At 37.7% G+C, this 21,182-nt stretch overlaps 1 protein-coding gene and 1 long non-coding RNA gene across 17 annotated transcripts in view; one reads left to right on the top strand and one right to left on the bottom strand.

Moving 5' to 3' along the window:
• The window catches only part of GTDC1 (glycosyltransferase like domain containing 1), a 388,750-nt gene that overhangs the window by 105,297 nt on the left and 262,271 nt on the right, over nt 1–21,182 (bottom strand). The window lies entirely within an intron of this gene.
• LOC118500118 lies at nt 3,863–7,900 on the top strand. The gene is made up of 2 exons (XR_004902649.1): nt 3,863–6,134; nt 6,173–7,900. It is a non-coding gene; the product is annotated as an uncharacterized LOC118500118 (long non-coding RNA).

Below are 21,182 nucleotides of genomic sequence, written 5' to 3'. Positions count from 1 at the left end.
CAAAAGTGATAGATTTATGGAGTATAACTTGAAATTTGAGAGAAAAAGGGCAATGAATTTTTAAAATCCACTTTTTTTTTCATTCTTGTTTCAAATGATAGTAACTGATGCTTAACAACTGACCTGACTTTTATAGGAATCTATAAATCACTCCCAAAATAGATTTAAACCTTATTTTTTTGTTAGTAGTCGGTTGTATTGGTGAAGCTGGTTTACTTTCCTTTCAATCAGTACAGGTGTACACACACACACACACACACACACACACGTTATTTTGTTTCATTATTTCAAAGTATACATATTGTTCTTTAGCTTTGTTTTGGTTTTTAAATAGCAATGTACTTTGGCCATGTTTCTGGAAGTAGGGACCTACTTTATTCTTTTTAACAACTGCACAGTATTCCACTGGATGTATGTGCCATAATGTATGCTAATAGATATTTACGTTGTTTCTAAAATATTTCTTAAAAAATGCTGCAAAAGATTAGAGTCATCCTTATATAGTCACCTTGATGTTATGCTAGTATCTCTTTAGAAAAGATAACTATAAATGAAATTATTAGGTCATAGGGCATGCACATTACACATTTTGGTAGAAACTGCCCAGTCACTTTATCATTGTAACAATACCCTAACAACCAGGTATGAGAACACCTATTTCCTCACATTGTTACCAATAACTGCATTTTTCTGATCATTACCAAGTACAAGGTACCATAATAGGACCATGACCATTGCCCAGAAGGATGTGCCATTTTCCCCCATCATCTTTTGGTGAGATTAAAAAAAATACATGAAAAAATAGTTAACAATACAAAACAGAATAAAGAAGTAGTAGAGACAGAAAACACATGAGGAAGTAGAGGTGACTGTGCTGTGTTTGGAGAGCAGGGGATTTAGGCAGAGCTGTGAGGACCAGGCAGGCCCCTGGGGGGCAAAGAAAAGGCGGGACAATCTGTACAGGAGAGGATGGTTGTAAACGCTGGTGTGAACCACTTTGGCTAAAGCAGGAAATTTCAGTAAGTAAAATAGTTTCAGAATTTATTCTCTCTTGCCCTTTTTCTTCATGCCATTCATAACTACCCAAATTATGTATAGTTACACATCATCTAGTTCTACATGTACTTGTTTACTGCCCGAGTCCTTGCAGCTCCAAAGGGGTGGTTGACTCGTGTGCCTCGCTGAACCCCAGCGCTGAACCAGGCCAGCATGGAGTGGCCCCTCAGTGAGTGAGTTTGCTAAGGAAAAGAACGACATCATACTGACATCACTGAGAGGGGTTGGAAAGGTCAGGCTAAGAGTCAGGATTTACAGGCCTAATGTAGAAAATAATAACAGAATAAAACTGGGAGTGTGAGGCGATAAAATAATGTGTTTATGAGAACTTAATCTGGTTTTGTTACAGAAGATGAACTGGTAGGGTGGCAAAACTACCAGGCCAGCAAGAAGATTTTTTGCACAATTATAAAAGTGAAGAAAACAAACTTGAGGATGGGTGGAAAGAATATCCCAAAGGAAAGACAAAAGCTTGGTGACAAAATGACTAATAGTAGCTACCATGTAAGTATTTAACTTGTGCTTATTTTGTGTTAAGCACTGCAAATACGTTTATTTAATCCCATGAGATAGATCTTGTTATCCCAGTTTCTGAAAAGAGAAAACTGAGATGCAGACAGGTTTGGGGACTCACTTGTACTCACACAGCCTGTGAGTCCCCCAGCCAGACTCATTCCTAACTCTGTGGCTATAAAGCTTGTACTCTTTTCCTTATCTTAAAAGAATAACTTTGGGCCCCAGGCATCAGGGGGGTGATCTGGTCATGCAGTGATGCCGTGCATGCATATGCATGTCCAAACTCTAATATTCCCAAGGAAAAAGAAAATAATTAAGTTTGTGCTAGGTCAGTGTTTTCAATGTCCAATTAATAGGTCATGAAATCAATTTAGTGGGTTGTTATCAGCATTCAAAAAATAGGATAATGTAAAAACATATTAAAGCCAATTGCCCATAATATTGTTTCAGATATATATGTGTTTTTGTATTGTTTCACAAAAAACTTAGTAACAACAGTACACTGGGTGTGAATGAGTATCATAGTTCACAGATTCTCACTGAAACCTCGTGTTTTTTCCACCTTTATTTTCATAATAAAGAACATGAAGTTCAGTGAGCAGAGCCAAGACCTGAAACCAGGGCTTCTGCGCCACTATCCTGACCACCCCCCCGACCACCAGGTTTCTCTTTCCAGTATAGCATCGCTGTGTCAGCAAAACGGGAAAACAGATTCAACAGAGATGTTGCACTTTCGGGCTTCATTTGGCCAAGTCCACACTGAGGGTCTACAAACTTTCTGCCTTGCAGCACATTCAGGAATATAAAGGCCATCTCATATTGTATCAAGGATTTAGGAAGAATGAGCCATTTTAGGTAGACCTGTACTCTGAGTGAAACATGACGTTAAAACAAAAGTCTCTGCCTACCTCAGGCCTTAGGAGAACAGACAGAGAAACCTATAATCTGAAGACCCAGCACAGAGAAGGTTCCTGCTTACTTATAATAAATATGCTTATGAAGGAAATATAAAGGGAATTCTATTTTCCCACTGACTTCCACATCCTTCCAGAACGTTAGAACTGGCAGGTGCCTTGGAGATCATTTAGTCAACCCTCACATTATGGAAGGGGCAACAGAAACCAGAAGAGGTTAAGAAGGTGAACCCAAAGTCACGTAGCTGAGTAGCAGAGCCCCCAAGGGCTCTTGCTAGCAGGCATGTTCTTTGATAATGTACAGCTTACTGGAAAAATGTTAAAGAGGTGTGGACTTAGGTTTCAAAAAAAAAAAAAAAAAAAAAGAGTTGGCCGTGAAGGTTTTGCCTTGTGTTACATGAAGGCTGATGATCTCTGGAGACATGGCCTGGCCAGGACTACGGAGCTGACAAAGCCTTTGGACCTGAACTAGTCCCCACTCCTGCCACAAGCACTGCACCGTGCTCAGCTGTTCTGGGACCAGGATCCCAGCCCTGCCTGAGAGCCCCCCAGAGACTGGATGCCAGCCCTTATCCCAGGGTTAGTAATGCCACTCATTTCCCCTTCCTGGCTTGGCTTCCTTTGAAGCCAGATTCTTTCATTAGCTCATAATGTGGACAAATATCCACTGATCAAACAGACTGAAAATAATATGAATTTTAAAGATATTGCTTTATAATAAATATCTGTCTCTAGAGACTATTGTTAATAAGATATTTAAAACCCAAAATTGGCCCCTAAAAGCTTGAAACTACATCCAACTTATGTTTGATATTTGGTAACTAAGAAACAACTTTTGAAAAGGAATAAAAAGATAAAAAATGAACTTAGGCTAGCATAGTAGATGCCAAGTTTAAGTCCCTTGAGCTGTGAAAACCTTCCAATCAGTCTGTAAATGAGGTAAAGGAGGATTCGTGCACTGCTAAATATTTATTGTTGCTAAGTTTCATCACCGTTAATGTACAGGTAATGAACGCCTTTTGTCCTTTGAAGTCAAACACCACCACTTACGTGGTGACAAGCATTCACTTCCTTGAAATGGACACACAAGCACACACACACAAGTGTGCCCGCACACACACAAACACAACCCACTTAGAGTTTTATCTTCTAAAACTGATGATTCAAATGGAATTTCAAAAAAAAAAATAAAAGAGGAAAAAGGAAAAGATTATTAGTGTTCATTTTTCATCCTGTGTTGGATATTTTGCTCAGCAAAATGAAGTTTTTGCGGCCCTTTGTCCTTATCTCAGGATTTGTGAGGAAGTCAAGACAATCATGTGGCGCAGAGCAGGAAACCCGGTGAGGCAGAAGGACTGCGGCACTCTCGGCAACTGCCCTTGAGGGCAGCACCGAAGGAGTGGACTCATCTGCAGGGGGCAGACAAGTAGGCACAATGGTGGGACGTGTTATTGCTCCCTTACCCTTGCAACAGGATCTACTAAGAAGGCCCACCTAGAAGTCTATGATGACTTCAAATCTTGAGGCAGTCATGCCTGGATCAAGAATCAGCCCTGGAGTCTCAGCCCTATCACATACAAATGAATGGACTTTACCAGGCAGCAGCATGGAAACAGGCACAGATGTAATGGTTAGAATTGGACCTGAGACCCAGACCTTCTAGACGTAAGTACTGGCTCCACTCCTTACTAGCTTTGTGACCTTGGGCAAAGGTGCCTCTATTTAGCACTTGCTTCAGAGGGTTGTTCCGAAGATTAAATTAGTTAATGCATAGATATCAAATATTTAGGACTGCTCTGGACACAAGGCATGCACTACACTGTGTACATATTACTATACTAAACTTTTCTTTACTCTAGCTTTCTGATGCCTGTTTAAAGGGAGCAGCTAGCACCAACTTTCGCCGAAGCTGGAACACTGTCATATCTTCCAATTTTTCAGTAAAAGTCAGAAATTTGGACTTTCGTGTGAAATGTCAAGGTTTTTAAATGCTGGGAACTAATTCAGGTTTGGTTTATGTTTGAATGGCTGGGAGGTCTAAAGGCAACTGTCTGCAGTCTGGGTGAATCCTGAGGCTTGCCAGTCCATCGTGGCGGCCACTCAACTCCTCAACCAAAGCTTCAGGGCCACTGGCCTGTCCCCCACTTCTTTCTTTTCCATAGAACTTCTCAAAATCTTACATACGTTTTACTTGCTTACCTTTTGCCTTTGGTCCCTCAAACCATCACACAAGAATGGAAGCTCCTTGAAGGTGAGAAGTTTGTTTTGCTCGTTGTTATGTCCCTATACCCCAGAACAGAGCATGGCATGCCATCCGTGCTCACCGGGAACTGAGTGAATAACTGGTCATCTCTCCATCCTCGCCTTCTCCCTCTAGGGCTGGCCTAGTCTTCCTATCTTACCTCCTTTTAGCAAACTAATCACACGAGAATGAGGAGAGTGAAGTCTATAAGCACAAACTCCCGAGTGTATTGTGGTTTTCTGGAGGAAGCCCAGTGGGCCTGGCTTTGAGGATCTACAAGAAACTGGTTAAAATAATAAGAGAGGTCGTGGTGCTGAAGAATCCAAGGACTTTTCAAAATACTTAACAAAACCATCACAAGTATTATCCAATAAAACATTTTGCAATGGCAAAACAATCTCTCTCTCTCAAGGCATATTTGACAAGGTGAATTTCTGTATATTAAGAAGGCTTAACTTCCATCTGGAAATCCATCCAGAATTATACCTTTGTGTAATACCTGAACAAAGGCAATTAGAGTCAATTTCTAATACTGGTCCTAAAGCATCCCCATGGCCTAGAAATTGTTTTTAAATACAAGGTGAGAGTGACACTGAATTTCCCTATATGAACAGGAAAACAAAACATGTGTGTGTGTCTGTGCTGTTACTTAAGGCAAATTAATTGGCTATATGGTAACTAAATTGATAGAAATAATAAAATTGTAAAACTCACTTTCAATATATTGGAAAAATTTCTTGGATAACTCTGTCCACCCACCCATCCATCCACCCTGCTCTCTAAAGAATACAGCTGTTCTTCCTATTTTAAGCCAATGCTACCTGTTATTCATCAAATATAAGAGGCAAGGTGCCGAAGGTGAATGAGACATACACGAAATACACAATTCTTGCCTTTATGGAGCTTCCAGTCTCCTGTGGGGACCAAACATTAAACAAATGCTTGATGATCCCAACTGTTTATCTCCCACATGGCCCAGTCGCAGGCCAAGAAGGGCAATCTGACCTTCAACTTAACTTTGTGTGCCAGTGTTCCCTGCACCTACTTTCAATTTGTTGAGAGTGAACTTCTAACCAGTAACATCTCTATGCTGATTTTTATGCTTTAATAGCTGCAACAAAATACTAATACTTTTCCCAGATTTCTCAAATAAATTCAGGATCTGGTGTTTGGAAAAATGTACATTACCCAAGAAGTGCTGGGAAAATGATTCCCATGTGGAAACACCTTCCATGGACCATGGTATGAATAGTGAGGATCTAGTTTAAGAAGATCCTTTCTAATATAAACAAAACAGATTACTTAGTTCAGTGACACTGGCTATCAAAAGTCAATGAGAAGGCTATACAAAAAGTTGAGGGAGAAAAATTGGCAGATAAAACAAGAACAGCAACAAAACTTTAGAAGTTTTGTTGGGACTTCTAGAAGTTTAGAATGGGAAAAGGGTGCTTCCCTTTTCCCATTCTCTTTCCTGGGAGCTTCCTTTTCCAGTGTCCAGCCTTCCCTGGGACTTTGATCTTGCACCTTGTTTCCCTTTCATTCTATTGTTTTGCCTGGAGTTTAAAACTCAAATGTCAACAGGGGCTAAGCAGGTCACAGCAACAGGTGGAGTGAGTTGGTTGGGTAGTCAAGCAAAAAGAGAGCACCCTAATATCTATTGGTATAACCCTTCCTTCCACAACAATATTGCTTCCATCTTAAAATTCAGGCTCCATATCACTAGGTCTGGTTTATCATGTGAAATACATGGAGTTGTAAATGTTGATTCACATTTTTTAAAAAAAGGTGCAAATTAAATAAAACATATTTTAGAGATCTATATAGTCTATAGAACACCAATTTCCAACTAATTTATATTTTGACAAGTTTTAAAATCTCTGTCTTTCATTCTAACACTCTCCAGAGATCTAATACAGGCATTCAACTTCCAACTGGGTACACCCCAAAGTGCTCCTGTCTCCCTGTTCAAAATTGTTAGTTCAAAACTGGCTCTAACAATCCTGCTCATTTCTCCTGAATCCTGTTGAATGACAACACCCTAGGTTCCACCTTGCCCTTCCCTCCCACTTAGCCATCCCCATTCAAAGAACCAACAAGCCTCATGGTTTCCTCAACTCCTTGTTTTGGTCCCTTCATCTCTTCCAATCCAGACAATTAGTGTCTAACTTCAACTACACAATAACTTTCCAGTAATTTTCTCAACATCATCAGCTCCACTGCACTCAAATACCATATATAACAAGGGAAGCCAAGATTGTATCCACCCTACTCATTGAGTCTTGTCGGCTCTCTATCCTACAGCATAAAACCTAACTCCTTATTACAGCAGAGACCTCAAATCCTGGCCTCTGACTGCTCAGCCAGCTTCTCCTCCACTCACTCGAACCACGTATCATAACTGTGCAGAATGATCTGTCTGTCAGTGAACTATGTTTATGCCGTTGATCTTTTGTGCCTCTGTTTTTAATACTTCCTCTCTCCTTTGCCTGAAATACCCTTCTCACTAGTCCACTTGTCTATACTCAGTCAAGCTCTACTCATTCTTTAAGCTTCAGCTTGAGCCATCCCTGTCTTCCTCAGAAAGATTTAGGTACTCTTTTGATTCCAACTGTACTGAAAAGAACCAAGACTATTAAAGACAGAAAAAGAATAATGCTTTTCATCTTTATATCAGAGTCTCTAGTACACCATCTGGTACACTGTGGTGGCTTCATAAATAATTTGTTAAATAAAGGAGGAGTGAGCTTTGGGTCTGGGGAAGAAATAACGTATAGTTATAGAAGGGAAAAAAAGAAATCAAGAATTTGGATTTGGATAATCTCTGGCCTGGACTACTGCCAAGGTCTTCTATCTAGGCTACCAATTAATCCAATCATGTTTTGCCCCTATTCAACTTTCCAATGGCTCCCAGTAAACTTAGAATGAATGTAAACTCATCATTATCATGAGGCCCACCTCATGATAATGCCCACCTCTCTACCTTGTTTCCTGACCCTTGCCCTTTTTATCTGGGCCTATTTCCATTCTTAGAATGTGTCCATCTGTTATTTCTTCTGCTGGATATGCTCTTCTTGTCATTCAGACATAGGGTGAAATCTCATCTTACCAAGCTTTTCCTATTACCCTACTTTCTGTTCTTCACAGGTCTTAACATTATCTGAAATTATTTTTTAACTCGTTTCCAGCACCAGAATATCATTTTTATTCACCATTCTTGAGCCCAACATCTTTTATGTTTTATTTTGGGGGGACAATATGTACATTTTGTGAATTCTTATTTCATCAGTCCCTAAGAAGTACTAGCAAAGGAAATCCATCAAACTTATTGATTGATAGGATTTCACTCCACTAAAAAAGTTTAAGCGTAATGAATTATGTAACATACAAATATAGACTGTGTAGGTATAAGAATAATCTAATCCACACATCTTAATCAAACCAGAGGATGAATCACTATCAGAACCTGGTATTCTCATAATCATTGCTTTCCCCACAACCAAAATTTGTAATCTCCTCTTGCAGGCAGGAGCCATTTTGCGAGACTGTAATTTTCACATCATTCTCATCCGAACATCTTGTGTTGGAGAAACTGTATGATTTGTCTTAAGAAAAAAAAAATACCGGCACTCTCCCTCTGAGGAGCACACCGGCACCTTTCCGAGCCCCATTTTCCCTGCATGCACCTCACCTTTGCTCTTCTCTCTCCTGAGCTCCAAGGGCCTTTTTTTGCTCATGTGACTTGTTTCCTGAGCCTACGCAGCCCAGGTGGCTCACTTCTACTGCCTCTGTGACTTTCTAAATAAACTTCCTCTTATGATTTGAAGGAAGAGAAACTTACTGAAAGTTAAGCTTTCAAAAATACTGTGGATTGGACTCCAAGATACCTGTTAATGTCCAAGCATGTAAACAGAAACATTAACAATGATCATTTCACAGCTCTCAAAATATTTATAAATATAAAATCTATTTCTTTCTAGAAATGAATATCAAGACTTCTCATTTTTAATAATTGTTGATGTACCTTTAGAAAAAGTGCCACTGAAAAATGATTTTAGAGGATCAGGTCATCATACAAGAAAATGATATTGTTTTAGTGAATTGCTTTTTTAATAAACTTAAAGTTATAGTTTCCAATACAATGTCCTTATTAAGTATGAATATTTAAAATTTAAATATTTGTGTATCTGGAAAAGGTCAAAATGTTAGGAAATCATACAATTTCACTTTTATAGCTGAGAAATTTAAGAACACAAAGTATTTACGCAAGGAACTCTACTCTTATAATTCATATTTTAGGTGATAAGATTTACAGCAATGCACCAGAATTTGAACAACTATACATATGCTGTGGTTCCCATCTGAGAAAGGCTGCTTTTGGAATCCACGAATGTCTCCCATTTCTGCATTTTCTTTGCGTTGCCCTGCTAATTAGATGGCCTGAAATGAAAATAAAATTCCCAACTTATATGGGATCATTTGGTTGACTCTATTAGCAGGTAGTAATGTATAGTAATTATGAAGATAATAGTAAATGACAAAGTTCCCTCCTCTTCTAAAATTTATTGAGTTTTTTTTATGTCCCAGGTGCTGATATGTTTTATTTAATTATAAAATATAGGAAGTAGCTACTATTAATGTTACCACTGGACAGATGAAGAATCTAATACATAAAGAGGTTAAGCAATTGCCCTTGGTCACATGACCTGAAAGTCATGCAGAGCATACCCAGGCAATCTGACTCCAGAACCTTATTAGCAACACCACATTCATTAAGAGTTAATATATGGGATACTTTAAAAACTGAGCCTGCTCAGGGCAAGATCTTGATATTAGCAGTATGACATTGTTTCGATGTCTATATCATCCATTTCATCCTCAGAGCTGTATCTTGTTGACAGTATCCTTCTTATTTATAAATATAATAGAAAAATATACTTTACTGAGGGCACTGTGTTGTCTCTAAAAATGGTAACAAGAATCTAAAAGTTACAACATGTCTATGTAGTAATAGATTAACTTTTTTAGAGTTTGAGATAGGTAGAAATAATTATTGTACTCAATTTCCATATAAGACCTGGAATTACAAGGAAGCTGAGTGACTTTCTTATGTTTTCATATCTCTTCCCCATGAGAAATTCATTTCATGTGATTCGGGAACAGCTGATTCCTCCACCAGAACCAGTTTCTACAACCTTCCCTCACAAGATGACGAGGAAGGGCCACCTGGTAAGGTCATGTGAGGCCAAAAGAGTTATCCATCAGGCCCTAGGTTGCAGTAGTTAGTTCAGGGATAGTGTTTTACCCAATTAAAGTCATTCAGAGACTCTTTTGCCAGGCAGGGATATTGGACAAAATCTCTCTTTTCACTGGGATACTTTGCTTTTATGATGTAAGACTGGTACAACTAGAGGCCAGCTTATGCCCATGGAAAAAACCATTCTGAATGACAATGAGAAAGGCATAACTGGAGACAGTGCTTATGCCTCTTCACCAGCCATGCATGACCCCAGGGTAACCCTAGATAACTCAGGTATCTGGTCATACGAATTGGCACTCCCTCCCTTACAACTACAATACTGGGCTGTTGTCACTTGCAACTTTCTATCACGGAAGATCACTGTCATTTTTCCTCATGATTGTTGTGTTTTTAAAGATAGTAAATATCAAATGCCTGTATTACTTAGACATTAGCTTGATTTATCAAGAGGAAACATGGACTGATAAAGTTCTTTGGAATTTTATCAGTGGAATTCTGATGTGCAAGGTAAGTTCATAATCTATGTTACTTAACATATTGTCTTTGAATATTAGAGCAGCTTATTTTTATTTTAAAGACTCCTCAAAATCTAAGTAACCTTGATGAGTAATTTATGTTCTAGAGGCTAAGCAACAAACTACAACATAAAAGAAAACACCTGACAGCTCCTGAGGAGCTGAAACTATTTGCATGCTATTGAAAACTTTCTTGAACTCACCGTTCCCTAACAAAACTTCTTCAAGGAAGACAATCAGTGTAATTTAGTAATCTAAATAAAATATTCAAGTGCAATGAAAATTAACATCTAAGCCCTGAAATCAGGGTGTGCCTAATGAAAATCAGGCAGAGAAGATAATGGGGAATTTAACACAGGCCAAAAGTCATTATTGTGTAAGAAATATACTATAATCAACATGTTTCTGAGTCTTGGCCAATGACCTACGGTAATAATGCTTTGTTGACCTTATTATAAAAATAATTTTTCATTACTGATTCAGTAAAAGAGTCCCTTTTTCAGTCTTCAAGCATAAATAAAAAAGAAAATATTGACACCTGATTCTTTATTGAAGCTAAAGGAGTTATACAAAAACTGACTAGTCAAGGAGAAAACCTAATTCCAAAGCCACAGTGAACAAGGAAAGAAAGAAAATAAAAACAGACGTTTTATAGAAGAAGGAATAAAAGCAGTTGACGTAGCTGATTCTGGCAAAAGATAAAGGAGATGTGGTAAAAGCATTGGATTTCACTCATTCTGTGGTGCCCACATTCTGAAAAGTACAGGGGCTGTGGTCTGTACATTAAAAGGCAGATTGATTACATTCAATCTGGATAGAAAGAACATTTCTTTTGAATTATTATGGTGTCTTTAACTTACTTAGAAAAATTACTCTTTAGAATAACATGTGAGTATTATAAGATAATGCACTGTCTCCCCGGAGGTCCATGCAACGGGGTTTCACCTGGGCCTGCCACTTCTCCTCTGCTCTAGTTAGTTCTTGGTGGGAGCATGTGTTTGAGGGGATTCCAAGTGTGTTGTGCTTTCGGAAGACACACGTATTCTCTTGACTTAGCGATTTAGAACTAGGAGACCATGGTAGTGGCCAAATACAAATTATTAGGGCAAGCTTTACATTAGAACATGGTATATTTTGTGCCTTTCAAGGGGCAGAAAGAAAGCAAGAAAGAGAGAGAAAGAAAGGAAGGTAGGTCACATCATTTGAAATTTAGGGTTGGGGTTTTGGCATGATATCTGTAAAGTCCTTTCAAAATTCAAATATGTCCCTGGTTGGCGTAGCTCAGTGGATTGAGCTCGGACTGTGAACCAAAGTGTCGCAGGTTTGATTCCCAGTCAGGCCACATACCTGGGTTGCAGGCCATGGCCCCCAGCAACTGTACATTGATGTCTCTCTCCTCTCTCTTCCTCTCTCTCCCTCTCTCTCCCTCTCTCTCTCTCTCTCCCTCTCTCTCTCTCTCTCTCACTCTCCCCCCCTCCCTTCCCTCTCTAAAAATAAATATATAAAATCTTTAAAAAAATTCAAATATGTAACCCTAGGAAAATGACCCATTAAGCCTTCAAAAACCATTTTCATAACAACACAGATTTATCAGAGTCTCTAGAAGAACACTGGGTCCAATGAAAATGGAGTTTAGAATAGATAAACTTTGATAAGGGATTGAGAAGGAGGGTGGGGGCACAACCCAGAGCAAGGGCCAACAACTCAAATGCCTTTCCACCAGGAAACAACGCAAATGTGGAAACCTAATGCTTGAACGTATCAGAAAGCGGTGGGTTGGCACCCAAGTTAGGCGAATAAAGCAGTTAAAATGAAAAAGTGCTTTCCCAGACAAGCATAGTAGCTCCATATTATGACCACTGCTTAGATCAATATTCTAAATTGTGCTGCACTGAATAACTAACATCTCTGGAGATAATTCTTGAGTGTCAAATAAAATGAAAACAAACACAAACAAACCAAAAGTGAGCCTTTCTGAGGAAATATTTGGGAGAGCTGAGGTGTACTGGATTACCTTCTGTGTGGCCCTCCAGCTTCACTCTCCACCTTCCCTTGACTCTGCTCTGTGCCCAGTGAGCTGGACCAAATGGACTGCATTAATGGGCTCCCGTGCCCTCTGGTCCTGATACTGGTTTAAGCCGGTTGGAGAAACAGGCAGGAGATTTTGAGGTGTTTATTCTGCTGCGCCTTCCCTGCCAGGATGCAATCTGCTGGCTGGGGCTTTCTAACTAGAGGCATAGTTAGTTGACTCTCTTCAGGTCCTAGTAATTACTCCTCCCACTTGCCCTTTCAGGCCCAGGGATGGTAACACTGTTACTCAATCTGGAGTCCCGCACTACCTCTTGATGCCTTCCTCTAACCCTTCCTAAATGTTTGTAAAAAGCCCTTCCATTAAAGTTTTCTGGAGCTGTGAGTTCATGCCACATGTTTCTTGCCAGGAGTCTGACAGAAACACTAGGTAAAACAAACAAACAAACAAACAAACAAACAATAAAGAAATACATACATACATAAGTCAGTCAGTCAATCTTTTTTTGTAAGACTCTATAGAATCATTAAGATGATAGTGTGCACTGGGAATATTCAAGAATGGTCCAGAAAGGAGAGAAAGGATGGAGTGGGTGGGTATGAGAGGTCCCAGGGAGCAGAGGTAAGCAAAGCTTTAAAAATGGTGGCAGTAAAAAGGGAGCAGAAAAGACAAATTTCTTAATGAATAATTTCTCAAGTTTAAAACTAAGGGTGGTCAAGTTCTGGGAAGGTCACTGTACACAAAGCTAATCTAGAAGTTGAAATCTATTTCTGTATGCTATGGATTCCTGTAAACTCTGTTTAAGGTGGTTTATTTTTCTTTTCCTTTCATTCATTCTTCCTTTCCTATATATTCTCTTTTTATCTTCTTTCTTCTGAGCATTTCATTCAGGATGTTTTAACCAATAAAGCCAGGGGAAGTGTTTGGTACTTCCTCTCTACTTTTTAATGTGCTTTCTGGATCAGATATGAGGATATCATATTGCTCAATAAAATGTTCAAATAAAAACTTTGCTTCAACTAGTGAAATAAACCTGAAAGTAGAACTAGAAACAGAGAATAACAATTAAAAATCATCAAAAATTTCTCCTCTATGACCTTGTAAGCAATGTCAATAATAAAATATTAAATCTAGACATTTTTTTTTCAACACTTCAGGATGGCATCTTCTATTTTTCAAATTCTATGTCCATCGATCCTTTCCAAAAGTACAGTTTGCATAAGATGTGATCAAGTGTACACACACACACAAAACACTCATTAGGGTTTATCATATAAAATAATTCCTAATCAAAGTAGACTGACTTCTCTATGTCTAAAAAGTATCTCAAACTCAACAAGTCTGAATCCAACTTTCGACCTTTCCCTGCAAATCTGTTTCTGCCATAGTCTCCCCATCCTCCAAGTTAGGAGAGGTCTAACTTGTCTGGGCTCAAATTTTCCTACCCCGTCTTTTCTCACACCGAACAAACAATTCATCACCAGATTTGCTCTGTTCTACGTGCAGAATATCCTGAATTTGGCCACTTTCACCAACTTCGCTGCTACTATTCTGGCAAGATGCTTTTACATTCATCATTTTCTTTAAGTCTCACATTAACCTTATGAAGGTCTTTTTAACGCCCCTTTAATATATGAGGAAATTGAGGTTTCAGAGAGATAGAGCTTGCCAAAATGGCACACTCAGAATATAGAAGGCCTGGGATTTGAAGCTATGCCTGACAAATTCGCAAGCTTTTGCTCTAACATGCCAGGATAAAAGGTTTTTTATAATTGACTCTTAAAAATTAATAAGCAATGATTTGTTTCTAAGAAATTATCTCCTCTCTTCTGATATAGCGGAGTTAAAAGGTTTAACTGTCTTGTTCTTAGTGTGTACCAGGAGTTGTGTGTGCATGCAAGCAGGTGCACACACACTTCTAAAAGCAAATTTGATGGCTTTGTCACAAACTTAAGGACATTATTATAGCTTATAAAAAATCCAATTAAGAGTTATTCAGAGGTGACTACTAGGGTAAGGCTTATTTATCCCATCACATTCCAAATAGCCAGGAGCCAGGCAGAGAAGCAGCTGGGTGCAAGGAAGCATTGGGGAGCTGAGTCTAGGGTACCGCCAAGGAAGACGGTGGCAGCTGGGAGTGGGGAGGGTTTCAGAATCCAACATTTAAAATGATCCAAACAGGAAAATGCCAGCTGGAAGAATGGGGTGCTAGGCATCCAGTAACCTGGTAAAACCAATTTTCTGTCTGATATAAGAGAAAGCACATGCCACACGTTGAGTATCCTAAGTTCCGAGGGAAAAACAGTGCATTTTCCCAACAATTACGTGTTCACGCTGTGAGTGCCATCCCCACAGGGAACGCACCAGTGAGGGTGACCTGTTATTAATTCGACACATTTTGGCCTATGTCAACACCAGGACGGTTCTTCTGGGTACCAGAATAATATACCAAAGAGACCTTTAAACATTTTATATGTTTCCTAATTTAAGCTGGGAATATGATGGTCCCTTAAGATGATTTTCTTTTTAAAGGGTATATCATTAAAAGGGTTATATGAGTTGATTCCATTAAAACACACACATACGCAGAATGAGATATACATTTCAAGCACATATGACAGGAATCTAAGGACTGCGGGTTTAAACCCTCAGTTTATCAGCTCTAGAGGCCTAATTTTGCAATCAGCTAAACCTACAGTACATTTTCATCAAGTGTTGCAAATCAGCAAAATATTAAATGAATCTTGAAAAAAATGATTATGAATCCACAGTTCTGTTTGACTGTATAATTCTATTTAAGATTAAAATTACTATCATAAAAAGGCCACTTTCTGAATGTAATTCCACAAAAACATCATCACAAAAGCTTTTACTGCTATTTATGTCAGAATGTATTTTAAACAGTTCTAATCATTTACCTTTGTGGACACTTAATTAAAATTACAAAACCAATTTTAATCTGTAGTCCAATTAATATGCAAATATATGCAAATGTGGTAAATCAAGGTGGTGATTAAGTTAAGGACACTCTATTTCATGTCTGCTTTAAGTGTGAAAACAAACAATCTTTTTTGTAATTGTACTGATGGATTGTGATGTTTATAGGGTTAGTATGGGGTACAAATGTTTATGCATCAACATTATGCCAAAACAAAGATTTTATACTCTGGAGTGATTTAGCATCCAGCATACATTCAGATGCAACAAAGTCATTTTGCAGTCATCTTGTGAATTAGAATAAGGTCAAAGCAAAGTTAAATTTCTATGTCATCCATTTGTATGGCTATTTAAAATTCAACAATCACTTTCTGATGTGTTAGGTAAGAGCCAAGAAGTCTCAAGAATGGCATATTATCGCCCTTTATCATTTAGTGTTCCTAATATACTGGTTTATCTTTGATACTATTATAGCAATCGTTCTCTCATTAAGGTACAAAGATATTCAGCCTTTTTAACCCCTCTTTGTCACGAGTTTTAAATATGGAAAGTACAGCTAAAATCCAAGTGACCATTATAGTTTAACTACAGAGATCCACAGACATTCTTACTTCCATTTCTTCACTCTTTCTCTCCCTGTGCTATTGTCTACTAGTATTGATGACACTTAATTTTTCTGAAGAAGAACTGACTTCAGGAGCTCTGTTTTAAAAAGGGCAAATGCCTAAATTCTATGAGATTTCGCTCCTTAAATTCATAGTCAAGCTTATGGTAATTTTTTACTTTAAAAAATATCCTATAACTTCTTTCTAAAATATGTCTTTTCCATTCTCAAACATTTCTCTATTTTCTGAAATGCATGTCTTGCAAAGATGAGGAAGAAAATCCATTTTGGAAAAAGAAATAATGTGATTTAAAAATCGTAGTCCCATTAGTATCTTGCAAAACAAAAACAATCTCAAGTTTTATTCTTCATGAAATATCTATGAATAATGCTAGAAAAACATTAGGAATAATAGGTTTGACATACTACTTTTGTACAAATGTGAATTATCTCCTTTTTGATAAACCTAAAGAAATCAGAGCTGTTCATATAAATTTTAAGTGATTATAAGATAATTGAGTATAGTACCTTTTTATTTCAAATATGTCAATGCTTAAATATTTCTTTCAACATTAAACATTTAGATATTGACCAATGAGAATTTTGCCAATGTAGCATTAATCACAAACATTTTGCAGGCATTTCTTACTGAATACCTATTTTTCATATCTGCATTATTTGAAATAATTTTTCTATTCTTAATTGAAGATGTATTGATATATATATATATATCCCCATATCACTTAGAGAAATAAGGAGAGTATATTTCATATTGCAGTCATCCTATCATTTTTAACACTCAGTATACATTTAAAAATATTATCACTCTATGAAGGCAGATAATTTAATAAAAAGCAATACACTTTATCTTTATGTTTACTAAAGTAGGTAATGTGTCCTTAACGTGCTTCTGGAAACTTATTTCTCTCTCTCAATCTAATCTAATTTTACCATCCATATTTTGAAATCCTCAAAAATACCTAACTTTCCAAGGACAAAGATCCTAATAAATGTTGAATGTAATTGCTGCATATATTTTTCCTTTAACTGTTCCACTGTTACCATCATTACTTTGCATTGTACATATTCTTACAAATCATTCTTCTAAAATATGTTAAAATGAAACTGTATACAACAAACCATTAAGTTCATCTCTCTCTCTGAGTAGGTGTTTAGGGACTGTAATTTTCTAAATGTATCTAGTACCAACATATTCAATTATGAAACAGTCTTCATGTGATGATGCACCTAAGACAGCAGTTTACATTTATATTAACAAACTCTATCTTCATTATAGTGCAAGGACAAAGCAGGATTCCCTTCCCCAATTTAGATCCAACAGTGAAATATATAACGCAATACAACATAAAATGAAATAAAAGGAGGAACATAAAATGCACTGCATTAAATATTAGAAAAAAATAGCAAGCACAAAACTGCAGAAGCGGCAACTGAGAGAGCTGTGTTAAGACAATGGACCATCTCAATGACAGCAAATGCAGTCAAAATGGTTTGGATGTTAGATCATCAGTGGATTAAAGTCAGTCTATTCCTACCAAATATTTGACAGGTGTTTCTTAAAGATTCTCTCTTTCCTAAAATTAAGGAATTTCCCATATTTTAAAATTTCACTCACATGTGAATCTGGAAATTATGTCAACCCCCAACTAAACAGATTCTCCTCTGGTCCTGCTTTCCCAGGCTCATGTCACTGAATTCCATTAGTGTGTACACAGTACCTTGGCATGGCACAAGAAAACAAAGCATTAATGAATAGGAACACAGATCCAAATATCAGCTGATTAAGAGGTAGGGAGGCAGTCACGATGGGAGGTCCTGCTGGCTTGAGTAAGAAGAAAAGCCTATTAGTTACTGGACTTCACAAAAGTCCTTAGCTCAAAGGTCTAGAGTTTGATTTAGTAGCAGGTATGGGAGAATGGGTTAGACGTCCACAATAAAACAAAACCAACTTTTTAAAAAAAGGACATAAAATTTACTGAATTAAAAGTTACTGAATTTTTTAAAATCTCTTTTGGAATAAAAAACTTGGAAATATTTTGCCATTTGAAGGAATATCAATCTTGGGAATAAAACAGAGCTACATATATTTTGTGATTACTTCAATAAAGTGGTAATGTTTTTAAAAAATGTGTTGTTTTCTTTATTGTGTGCTATATAATTGGTTATTTAAAATTAATCCACACTATGCTAATATTTATACAATTTTTATATTTCATAAACACTACCTTTTTTTTAGATGTTTTTAGAAAAGGCTAAAGTTTACAGAAATGGATTCTTGCTTTCCTTTTTATGTAGTTTGTTGATGACCATGCCTAAATAAACTGATTTGACCTTGGGAATGTCTCGCATTCCTTGGAGCAGCCCTTTTGAAAAATCTCCAAAACCTACACATCTGAGATGATTTTGGACCTCCTCCCAGAAAAAGCCTTCATCCTAATGGCCATCTAGGGGGAACGAAAGGCCCAACATTTTCTCCAAATTTCTGGGAGGTTGAATATTGGCTATGCCAAATTCAGTACTCTGTGCTCCTGTCTCAGACGGTGAAATGTTAATAAAATAAATAATACAAGACAATATGGCATCATATTCTGGGGACACTTTCTCCTAATCAAGCAAACGTTTTTCGGACATCTCATACTCTGCAAGTGAATCCTAGAAGTTCACAGAAAGGGAGTGGGGGTGGGGAGAAGTACAAGAATCTAGGCCTCTTGTAGGCAAGGATACAGCCAACTCAGAAAACAAAGCCCAGGGAAAGCCTTTGCATCTGTTTGCCATTCTAAACCCAGCCCTAAAGTAAATCATCTCAGGGATTCTACTAAATCTACGATTTTCTACAACCTTCTTTATCTGTTTATTTCTTTGCTCACATGAAATGCCACGCATCCAAAAACTCTGGATCAGAGAGCAAGCAACTTCAATCCAAGTTCAAGCTGTGGATGATCAAGAATGAGACTCAGTATTTGCTTTGCTGTATGCTTGGTCAATTTTATGTGGAATAAAATAAGCATCTGCTAGCCAGAAAAAAAGGAGGGAAAAAGAGGTGTATTTCACATTTTCTCCAAAGCTTGCTGCTATAATGCTTTGGTTTCGCTGTATCACATTCCTACATAAATGGGCAGTGTGTGTCTGTGTATGTCTGTCTCAAATAATCTCATCTTCTCAGCAGCATAATTCAAGAGAGAATACACATTATTTTCGGTTATTTAGACTACCTTAAAGTCTCACAAATTTAAAACTGCCTAACAATCACTTAATCCATATTCTTATTTATAGATTCAGAGAGTTTAAGTGACTTGACTTGCCCAAGGTCACTCAAGTAGTTGACAGCAGTTGCCAGGCAGGGGCAGTAACAAGCAAAGCTAGTCAGGAAGTAGGCAGGACTTGTGGTATTCTCCAGGAGGGTGGCTGTCCTCCAGGACATGGGATAGGACATCTAAGAGAGCTGGCAAACAGTCATTAGCCTGCACATGACAGGTTGAGAGCCTTTGTCTGGCTCAACCATAAGGCTTTTCGGCCCAAGGAGGGGAAACATTTTTTTAGAGTTTAAAAAACTCAAAGACAAGCCTCTTAAATTTAGTGAGCATGGACTTCACTTTTATTAGTCCTACAAATGCTACCTTCAATGGTTAATAAAATCAACTACTGATTAAGCACCTAGGACTGTGCATCAGGTCCCCCTGCCTTTTGGGAGAAGAGTGAGGGGTGGGGGAGGATAGGATCTTGATGTCTAAGAAGCTTAAAAATTAGTTGGGACATCCTGAAGCAGACACACAAGATTTTATAACATTACAAATTTTGCTCTGTGTCCACATTTTTCCACCTTTGCCTAGACTCAAATGATTAGTCATTAAAACTGATTTTCCTTGGTGAGATCCTCCGAGAAGGATAACCTTTGTTAACGTCAAACAAGACTGTATGCATAAATTATTTGATCTCTTTAAGCTAATTGGAAATTGCAACTTGATAACAACACAGCCAATCCAAATGGGCAGCTATATATTGAGACCCAAAGCACTTCAAACACAGTGTAGAATTGTGAACTATGACCTTTAAGAATGAAGAAAAGGGTTATTTCTGTAAACAGAATTTCCTGGCAATTATGAAAGGCTGATTAACATAGATTTGGCAAGCAATCTTTTTATTTTACTTTCCTGTGACAGAAAGGAAGCATATTCAGCCCAATTTCAAGGGAGCCATTCCAAATAGCATGTCCTTTTATTCAAAAGGTTTTAGGGCTCAACTGTAAATGGATAATGGTTTTTAAACTATGTCTAAGAGCTCAAGAAGTTCAGGGTTCACAAAAAGGTATTAGGGTAAGAGTGGGCAATTGAATTAACTGGGGCCCTCCACTCCTACTCCAATAATCAGTGAAACCTCTGATACCATTATATTTGAACAAATATTTGCTTAGCTAAATAAAGATGCAAAAGCTACTACCTCAGCTGAATGGAGAAATTAAAGTTAACACACAGAGAGGATTGTTTTAGGGTAAACAGTTGTTTTACCCTAAATAATATCCCTCAACTTTCAACCTTGATGATGTAATGCTGCAGAAAGAAACAGAGATGGGCAGAACTTAGGACAAAAATCCCACCATTTGGTTCCCTTGAGTTAAGCACACACTTATTAAGTGGAATGCACAAGGCACTCTGCCCTGTGTGAAGAGAGTATATGATCATCTCCGTGGTACAAATGAGGAGACTGAAGCTCTGTATTGGCTGAGTGCTCTGTCCAGTTATATGGGTAGTTAATGGAAGAGCCGGGAACAGTAGCCAGATACACCTAATTCAAGACTCCCTTTTGACCATCCCAAATGGAGATAAAGAAAACCCACCCCTTTTTGATTTGCTGGAAATTCAAATAGTCATGAAATAACTATGAGCCAAGAGGAGATGTAAGATCCTCTTCTTTAAATGTAAATATAAACAATTTTTTAAATGAACATGTTTAAATATGGACATAATTGATTATAAGAGTTTAGAACAGGGCTGGGAAAGAATGACACCCCCTTTCAATTTTATCTAGAGATGATATAATTAATTATAAAATTAATGCTACATAATACTATACCAAGATACGTCATTTATTTGA

Source organism: Phyllostomus discolor, chromosome 4 (assembly GCF_004126475.2).
Source record: "Phyllostomus discolor isolate MPI-MPIP mPhyDis1 chromosome 4, mPhyDis1.pri.v3, whole genome shotgun sequence".
NCBI classification, from domain to species: Eukaryota; Metazoa; Chordata; class Mammalia; order Chiroptera; family Phyllostomidae; genus Phyllostomus; species Phyllostomus discolor.
The sequence above is the reverse complement of the archived record's forward strand: the minus strand, read 5'-3'. Positions and strand labels throughout refer to the sequence as shown.